General features: G+C 42.2%; 1 long non-coding RNA gene across 1 annotated transcript; it reads right to left on the reverse strand.

The window, feature by feature from the left end:
• Positions 1–5,258: 5,258 nt before the first annotated feature.
• Positions 5,259–9,732, reverse strand: LOC138955144 (uncharacterized). Its single transcript, XR_011452122.1, has 4 exons — positions 9,515–9,732; positions 8,889–9,020; positions 8,074–8,157; positions 5,259–6,134 (listed from the first exon to the last, which is right to left on the reverse strand). It is a non-coding gene; the product is annotated as an uncharacterized lncRNA (long non-coding RNA).
• Positions 9,733–10,325: the final 593 nt, after the last annotated feature.

A 10,325-nucleotide genomic window follows, 5' to 3' on the forward strand; every position in this document is an offset into this window, starting at 1 on the left:
ACATGATATACACACGTGTGATTTGAACGATTATTATCTCACGGGTGTCTCTCTCACGTATGTAGGATAATAATGTATGTACGGGGTTGATAATTCCTAGCGAGGTCACTGCGCTTCATGCAGTCCCCAGGCTTTTGAAATACCCAACGCTGGACAAACGTTTTGTTTGAAGCGAGCATAGCTGCAGAATATAATTATTATGTACAGGTGTCAATTTCGTACAGGAAGCAGCTAGGATGAGGCATGTGTGTCTGCGCGCGCGCTAGTGTATGTGTGTGTGTGTGTGTGTGTGTGTGTGTGTGTGTGCGTGCGTGTGTGTGTGTGTGTGTGTGTGTGTGTGCGTGCGTGCGTGCGTGCGTGCGTGCGTGCGTGTATGCGTGCGTGCGTGCGTGCGTGCGCGCGCGTGTGTGTGTGCAACTGCGCAAGTGTTCTTATCCCTTGATATGCCTGGACGGATTTGTCTTTTTACATTTAGTCAAGTTTTGACTAAATGTTTTAACATAGAGGGGGAATCGAAACGAGGGTCGTGGTGTATGTGTGTGTGTGCGTGCGTGCGTGCGTGTGTGTAGAGCGATTCAGACCAAACTATTGGACCGATCTTTATGAAATTTTCCATGAGAGTTCCTGGGATTGATATCCCCGAACGTTTTTTTCTTTTTTTTGGATAAATGTCTTTGATGACGTCATATCCGGCTTTTCGTGAAAGTTGAGGCGGCACTGTCACGCTCTCATTTTTCAACCAAATTGGTTGAAATTTTGGTCAAGTAATCTTCGACGAAGGCCGGACTTCTGTATAGCATTTCAGCTTGATGGCTTAAAAATTAATTAATGACTTTGGTCATTAAAAATCTGAAAATTGTAAAAAAATTATTTTTTTATAAAACGATTCAAATTTACGTTCATCTTATTCTTCATCATTTCCTGATTCCAAAAACATATAAATATGATATGTTTGGATTAAAAACACGCTCAGAAAGTTAAAACGAAGAGAGGTACAGAAAAGCGTGCTATCCTTCTCAGCGCAGCTACTACACCGCTCTTCTTGTCAATTTCACTGCCTTTGCCACGAGTGGTGGACTGACGATGCTACGAGTATACGGTCTTGCTGAAAAATTGCATTGCGTTCAGTTCGACAGCTTGACTAAATGTTGTATTTTCGCCTTACGCGACTTGTTTTTTTTATATCATGATCTTCACGAGGAAGAAGGTATTGAACACATGTCCTGATCGTCCTCAACTCCAACTATCCGCTTAAAGATCGATTTGGGGATCAGGGGGACTGAGTCGCTTTTGCCTAGTTTGTTTGTCTAACATCTGATGAACAGCTCTCTTAGATCGTGTCACCAGCTTTCAACCTTTCAGTTGTCATCAATGGACATATTACATTGTTTTCCGCCGTTGTCTTGGAGTGTAGTGGGTGCGATTCTGCATCATGTTACAAGCACACTTCTGATTGAAAGCCACCAGTTTCCAGAAATGAAATAAACTATTTGACCGCGCTGTCACAGAACCAGAGAGAGAGAGAGAGAGAGAATGTCGATCTTTTTGTTTCAGTTCTGTACCACAGATTACCTACATGATTTGATATCTCGCGCTTGTCGCGACTTGTTTTTATAACTCACATAATTATCTTCTTCTTCTTCAGCGTTCGACGGTTGTGTCCCTTATAAATCTTAGGCCTGCTGATCATATGAACTCGCAAGTTCGGCGCAGATCTTCCACAGTTCCCCAAAGTTTTGCATCGGGAGTTGTCCTCTCTGGCAAGGTCAGGTCGTGCAGGGGGACCTCACATATCAAATACACGTACACACAAACACATGCACCCATTACCACAAACATCTCTAATACATCACAAAGAACAGAACAAAAAATGCCCGAGCATCTCCCCTACGCTTAGTAGGCTAGGTCAGGTCACCACGGTGCATGCCTGTTTCCACTTCAAGACGAACGCATGCACGCTACGTACGGTGGAGGGAATAGTTCTAGGCATATGGGTGGGGTGGAGAGGATACAATGAACGAGAGGGGCAGAGAAAGTCGCAGAGGGGGGAGGGGGAGGGGGGAGTAAGGTGGAGGGTGTTGGGGAGGGGGTACAAGTTAGCAAAACATGGAAGAAAGAAAGGACAGGAGCGCGGTAATAAGATACAGTCATTACAGGATACTGTGCATTGTTGTTGGCGAGAGGAGAAAGTGAAATACACGCGAAAAAAGCAGATACATAAAAAGAACGTATGAGGGGGGGGGGGGGGGGGTGGATGGCTGAGATGTGAAAAGAGGAGCAGCAAAGGATAAACAGAGAGGCATGCAGACAGACGGAAAGGTAGACAGAGACAGACGCACGCACGCACACACCCTCGCACGAACGCACGAACGCACACACACACACACACACACACACACACACACACACACACACACACACACACACACACACACAATCTATCCATCCATCCATTGCACAAAACAGACATCATCTCAAAAGACTTGAGACAACCAAAGCAGACAGTAGCAATGTCAACACACAACAAAGAAACAATCGCAGTATTTCTGTCAGTAGCGGCCAATACACTTTCAGTGCTTTCAGACCTAAGAATAACCTAGTGATCCTAATGAATCTTTTACATCTTAACGGTGTATTTCTTACTAGATGAATACCCGCTTCGCCGGGTAGCCGGCTTCGCCGGGTAGTCGGCTTCGCCGGGAAGAAGTAGAGCCGAATACCCGGCTTTGCCGGGTGAGTGGCGCACCGTACGTCGGCTTCGCCGGGTGAGTGGCGCACCCTACGCGATTGACGCCACACGAAGGAAAACTTCTAAAAATAGTAACGGGAATATGGATTGAGCGTTGTGGACAGTGACCTTCTAAAAATAGTAACGGGAATATGGATTGACGCCACAAGAAGGAAGGGAGATAAACGCAAAACACTGGAGAAGATAAGGAAGAGTTACTGGGAATGGATCTGGGAAGATGACTGACAGAAAAACCAAAATCGGTTCAGTGCCGCGCGCTGAGAGCACGTGTTGAAAATTCTCATCGACCAGGTTGTGTCCGGGGTCTACCTGAATATGCTCACCAAATCAGTTTGAAGCAGATCTATCGAGAACTTTGGCCGTGCATCCCGAACACACACACACACACACACACACACACACACACACACACACACACACACACACACACAAGTCGTATATATATATACTAGAGGAATACCCGGCTTCGCCGGGGTGAATCGCGAGACAGAGACAGACAGCGTGGCGGTTCATCACAATCACCTCTGCAGGCGAAGTCCTGTCAAACGGGATTGAGAATTTTAGAGCTTATTTCTTAGCCCTATATTATCTGTTGTGGCTTCTCAAATGCCAGAACATACAGACAGACAAAAGCCGCTAGACCCCATCACAAACAGAACTCTACAATCCACAGGTTTTTGCCCACACACACACACACAAACACACACATAGAGAAGCCGTATATATAAATATGTATATCTATATCTATAAATATATAGAGATAGATGAGAGTGTATTTTTCGCGTGGCTATAAATTGATTCGACCTTTGCACTTTGACAGTAAGAACAACTTACGGGTGCAAGGGAAGCGTTCTGGACAGCGCAGTGACATTCTAAAAATAGTAACTCAGAAACGGGAATTTGGGGTGAACGGCGCGAGACAGAGACAGACAGCGTGGCGGTTCACCACAATCACCTTTGAAGGCGAAGTCCTGTCAAACGGGATTGAGAATTTTAGAGCTTATTTCTTAGCCCTATATTATCTGCTGTGGCTTCTCACATGCCAGAACATACAGACAGACAAAAGCCGCTAGACCACATCACAAACAGAACTCTACAATACACAGGTTTTTGCCCACACACACACACACAAACACACACACACACACAGAGAAGCCGTATATATATATGCATATCTGTATCTATAAATATATAGAGATAGGTGAGAGTGTATTTTTCGCGTGGCTATAAATTGATTCGACCTTTTCACTTTGACAGTAAGAACAACTTACGGGTGCAAGGGAAGCGTTGTGGACAGCGCAGTGGACAGCGCAGTGACATTCTAAAAATAGTAATAGTAACTTACAAACGGGAAAGCCACACGAAGGAAGGGAGATAAACGCCAAACACTGGAGAAGATAAGGAAGAGTTACTTATAATGGTGAAATGAACACAAAAACCAAAATCAGAGCACGTGTTGAAATATCTCATCGATGATATTGTGTCCGGGGTGTAGCTGAATACGGTGTCCAAATTTGAAAAAGATCCACCGAGAACTTTGGCGTTGTGATGTGGTGTAGCGGCTATGGTGTGTCGGTATGGGGGCCCGGGTAGCTGAGGTGGAACCAAAATAGCTGAGGTGGAACCAAAATCGGTTCAGCGCTGCGCGCTGAGAGCACGTGTTGAAATATCTCATCGATGAGGTTGTGTCCGGGGTCTCTCTGAATAAGCCCACCAAATTTGAAACAGATCCATCGAGAACTTTGGCCGTGCATGGCGAATACACAAATACACAAATACACAGATACACAGACACACAGACACACACACAGACACAAGTCGTATATATATATAGATAGATAGATGTTCCATGTACACTCTAAACAAAAGTGTTCCACTCCTGAACACCCTTTCTGTAACCACTTCTGAACACCCTTTTAGTAGAACACTTTTGGAACACTTTTGGAACACAAAAAGTGTTCTATACACAAAAAAGTGTTCCAAAAGTGTTCCAAAAGTGTTCCAAAAGTGTTCCAAAAGTGTTCACATCTGAACACTTTTAAGTGTTCACCCTGCTGTAACCACTTCTGAACACATAAAAGTGTTCAGGTCAACACTTTTAGAACACTTTTGGAACACTTTTGGAACACTTTTAGAACACTTTTGGAACACTTTTAGAACACTTTTGGAACACTTTTAGAACACTTTTAGAACACTTTTGGAACACTTTTGGAACACTTTTAGAACACTTTTAGAACACTTTTGGAACACTTTTGGAACACTTTTAGAACACTTTTGGAACACTTTCATCCTGCACTGTCATACAATTCAGAAAGACATTAAAATCAAATTTTGTGAGCAAAGAAGCATTTTTAATTGTCAAAAAGAAATGTCTGCAGCAGTCGCAGAACAAACGGGTCTGGGGTAGGAATTGTTGAACACATAATATACCGAGCAACAAAATTCGTCATTGTTTGATTGACAAAATCTTCATCAGTTATAGAGTTAGAATTATTAAACTACAAAAGTTTAATGAAGGCATGTTTGACCTTGCTTTTGTGTGATTATTTTGATGCTGTGACTGTTTTAACACACGGGACAAGCAGGTTTATCGTAAAACACATAATGCGCGCTCGCAGCACGTGCAAGTAGAGCAGGAGAAATCTGATGTGTGAGATGTGTTCACTAATGCATTAGCAACCAAAAGAGACCATGGCACGCTTGCTGCCAGTCTCACTTTTGAAACAGCCAGGATGCCAAGATTGACACCACCAAAATGCCAGGTCGATTTAAAGCTGGGGGTGATCCAGAAGCGCTGGCATGTGCTTTAAACGTGCATGTGTCAACAGTTTATCACCTTCTGCAATGTTCTGGTGACATTGGAAGCACTGCAGTTATGCAACGCGGTAGATTTTTTCGCATTACCCCAATAAGACAAGATCGCAATTTCCTTCCACAACGTCTTCGACATCGATTCAATTCAGCCGCTGACAATACCAGGAACATCACTAGAAGCAACCAGTGTCCGATCAGTGGCCAGAGAACGCGATGAAGGCTGACTGAGCGAGACCTCCAAAAATTCGTTTTGTCCCGTGTGTTGAAACAATCGCAGCATCAAAATACTCACGCAACAGCTGTGTCAAACATGCCTTCATCAAAATGTTGTGGTTTGATAATTCTAACTCCATAATTGTTCGAGATTTTGTCAATCAAACATTGCAGAATTTTTTCGCGTTTCTTTTGTTGCTCGGTATATGTTGCTATTAAATAATATGAACGGAGCTCTGGTAAACCCCATCTTGAAAGTTCACACGCGAAAGTCCGATAACAAAAACACCCTTCAGAGTTGGGAGGATTCCAGGCCCTTGGTCTTTGGTTTAGTTTTCAACTCGCTGTCCGGAACATCCTGTTCGAAATAAAAGTGAGTTTTAGAACATGATGCATTTCCAACTCTTAACAGGTTTGTGTTAAACGTTTGTACTTAATTGATAACACTGAAGTGTAAATCTTAACTAATAGTGGACTTCTTCTTGCTGTCAGCAGATCTCCAACAATCGCAGTTACAGGTAAACTTTTTTTTATTCCAGAACGGGCATAGGTCACATAACAGAGAACAAATACATCACGTCCAATTCGCTCTCACCTTCCCAACACACAATGACACTCGCATGCACGCACATGCACACACGACTGAATGTAAAAAGTAATCCCTCTTGAAGCAGGAGTCTGTCCCTAAGAACAAAAAGTAGAATTAAAATAGGTCTTTCGCAAGGATTTCATTAGCGCGTGGCCACTCTGGAAAATGGCAGTCTACAAATTGTTTATAATTATAAGGTAAGCAGTAAACCGTACTGCTAATGTGGCGAGGCCTTGAGCACGCCTGTTTTCCTTAACTCGTTCTTAACCTATGTGAACCCAGGGAAAACACCTTGTCAACAATCACTGGAAGCCAAAGATCACTGTCGCAATTAATCGTGAACTCCGATGAGTTTTAGTTAAAAGAAAAGGGTGTCATATTGAATGCACCCTCTAGTAATCCGTTTGTAAAGAAACTACCTAAGTTTTGTTGGTTTGATCTAAATAATGAATTATAAGGAAATCATTTATTATGTAATGTATTCTATATTATAGAATGCATTCTATAATGTCCCGAACTGCCTTCTATGATAAAATGCATTCTATTTACACAAAATACCAAAATGCTTTTTATGATAGAATGCGTTCTTTAACGTCCTGAAATGCATTATAATTTATATGCATAATGTCCCGAAACTACAACAGGCCAGCCCCGCAAAGAAAAGCAGAACTACACACACACACACACACACACACAGAGAGAGAGAGAGAGAGAGAGAGAGAGAGAGAGAGAGAGAGAGAGAGAGAGAGAGAGAGAGAGAGAGAGAGAGAGAGAGAGAGAGAGAGAGACAGACAGACAGACAGACAGACAGAGACAGAGAGAGACAGAGAGAGAGACAGAGAGAGAGACAGAGAGACAGAGAGAGAGAGACAGAGACAGAGAGAAAGAGAGAGCTGTGTGTGAGACTGAGGGTGTTTGTAGATCTGCTTTCGAAGCAGGGACCATACCGAGCTGGCCTGTAGAAGTTTTGTGGCGCTTTATGGAATGCATTCTATCATAAGAATGCATTCTATCATAAGAATGCATTGTTGGACGTTATAGAATGCATTCTATAATAGAATACATTTCTGGGCAAATGACAAGTATGATTGAATGCATTCTATATTATACAATGTTTTCTATTTTATAGAATGCATTCTATAAATATAGAATGTGTTCTATGATATGGAATGCATTCTTTAATATAAAATGCAATCTAATTTCTATCATAATTTTCTAAAATATTTCATTATTTAGATCAAACTAACCAAAACTTACAAACGGATCGCTTTTAACTCACGTGATCTCAAGCTAAACCTACGTGAACCGAAGGAAAACACCTTGTCAGCGACCATTGGAGGCCAGCGATCACTGTCAAAACCAATCATAAACTCCGATGAGAATATTTTCAAAAGAAAAGGGTGTCATATTGAATGCACCCTGCATACACTGTTAGCGGCAATGGCAGATCCAAGCGGATCAGCAGCGTGTTGTCTGTTGGCCATGCTTTGACTAAAGCTGGCCTCAGTGTTTACGGCACTACTCTACCATAACGAATGGAAATTCTGAGTAGACTTAGTTCAGGAAAACATTTTATCATTGCAGGCCTCAGCACTCACTGAACTTAAAAATATGTATATTTTTTCCACCTTTTAAGGAGAAGACTGCAAAATAAGGCAGCATTCTCAAAATGTAACTGCGCTGTATCCCACAGAAAGCTTAAACTTACATGAAGTGCATCCACAAGGTTTCGTCGCATTACTGTTAGCTCCATCTCCAGAAAGTGAACTGCCTCAGCCAAGCAGCATGGTTTCTGCACACACAAGATGCATGTTAAGAAATCAAACACTATTTTACTGAAGTTCCACATCGTAGCAACACTGACAAGTGTTCTGATTCTCATACTTGTGTTTATTGTGAAACTGTGTATCAACATTTAGATTTCTGTCAAATGTGGAAGGAGAGGGGGCTGGCTGTGTGTGTGTGTGTGTGTGTGTGTGTGTGTGTGTGTGTGTGTGTGTGTGTGTGTGTGTGTGTGTGTATGTGTGTGAGTGTGTGTGTGTCCACATATGAGTTTGGCGACTGTCTGGTGTGTTTTGCACGGAGATATTAATTTTGAAACAGAGTATTTCAGCAAATAGTATAATCAATGATTCCGCAACCGCCGGCACAATTGGCCTAGTGGTAAAGCGTCCGCCCGGTGATCGGGAGGTCGTGGCTTCGAACCCCGGCCGGGTCATACCTAAAACTTTAAAATTGGCAATCTAGTGGCTGCTCCGCCTGGCGTCTGGCATTATGGGGTTAGTGCTAAGACTGGTTGGTCCGGTGTCAGAATAATGTGACTAGGTGAGACATGAAGCCTGTGCTGCGACTTCTGTCTTGTGTGTGGCGCACGTTAAATGTCAAAGCAGCACCGCCCTGATATGGCCCTTCGTAGTCGGCTGGGCGTTAAGCAAACAAACAAACAAAACTTATCAGATCAATTTGAAAGTCAATATTTCTCTGCAAAACTACACACTATATGCAAATGCAGGACATGCGTACCTTGGTAAACACGTCTGGGTTGCCGTCAGTGCCTCCTGTTCATCCTCAGTGCAATTCAGAAGAAATGTGCGCAGGTTACGCCCACATCGATTCGCCACATGGGCACATCAGCTCAAACGGCTTCCCAGTTCCCTGAAAGTGTGATAGATCTGTGAAATCAAACAACCTGGCCACTATTATGATGAATGTTGTTCATTAATGTATGCTGTTTTTAGCCTACCGCTTCACTTTATCTAGCGTGCAGATCGTACATTTATGATCTAACCGCAAAGGAAGAAGAAGAATCCGAAAATCTGCAAATGTATTGCTCTGACCACAGGCGGAAGGTATCGTTCACTGGACCACCATTATAATTATAAGGAACCCCTGGACATACAAGTATAACAATAACACAAAACCAAGCACATCAACCAGAATAAAAAATCAACATCAAATTGAAATAGAGTTTATTTACCAACGCAGAACTAATGTAAAAGGTCCACTGATCAGCTGAAACCGTTGCGACAGCAAAATTAGAGAAATTGTCTTCAAACGTCCACAGATACAAGTAACAGGAACATGTTACAACAAAAATACGAGTGACTAAGCTTAGATGAATTAATACAAAATCTCAGCAAGCAACTTACAGATAACAATCGGAAATCCTGAGCCAAATCAACGCAGCGACAACGCAGACAGGTCCACAGATCTAAAAGTGTCAACGTTCTTTTTTGGTCCAGCTGAAGCATGATGGGACAATTAGTAACATTATTAAATTGTAAAAATAAAAATGCTAATACTTACCGCTTATTAGATGTCTCAGATGAAATAAATGTTTGATGAAAAAATATAAGCACAACACGATTAAAAACAAAAACAAAAAAACGTCCCGCAGCGGTCTAGGGGGTATAAAAATTATATACTCTAAGCGACGCTAGTTCCCGACTAGTCTCGGTAGCTCAATCGGTAGAGCGCTGACCTGGCAAGGCGAAGGTCTCGGGTTCGAATCTGCTCATGGCCCAAATATTTTTAATGTATTATTTTATTCGGAGCATGAAGTGGAACACTTGTGGAACACTTGTTGAACACGTGTGTTCACCTGGTGTTCCACTGTGCAAAAAAGTGTTTACCATGTGTTCCAAAAGTGTTCAGGTAGCAGAAGATGCTTCAGGATAACACATTGAGAACACTTTCTGTGTTCCAAAAGTGTAAAAATGTGTTCACCCTAACACTTTAAGTGTTCACCATAAACACTTTCAGTGTTCTCAAAGTGTTATAAAATTTAGAGTGTAGTTTGTGATTTTTGATAGGAATTGAATGGGATTTTTGTGTATGACTCTTTTACATAATAATATTTTCTGTACATATTTTCTCAACAGCGAGAGTGTTTGTATGAGCAGAGAGGTATTTAGTTCAGAATACTCCCGCTAGTATTACTTAGTACATTTATTTAAATGA

The sequence above is a fragment of the Littorina saxatilis genome, unplaced genomic scaffold, assembly GCF_037325665.1.
Source record: "Littorina saxatilis isolate snail1 unplaced genomic scaffold, US_GU_Lsax_2.0 scaffold_1817, whole genome shotgun sequence".
NCBI lineage: Eukaryota > Metazoa > Mollusca > Gastropoda > Littorinimorpha > Littorinidae > Littorina > Littorina saxatilis.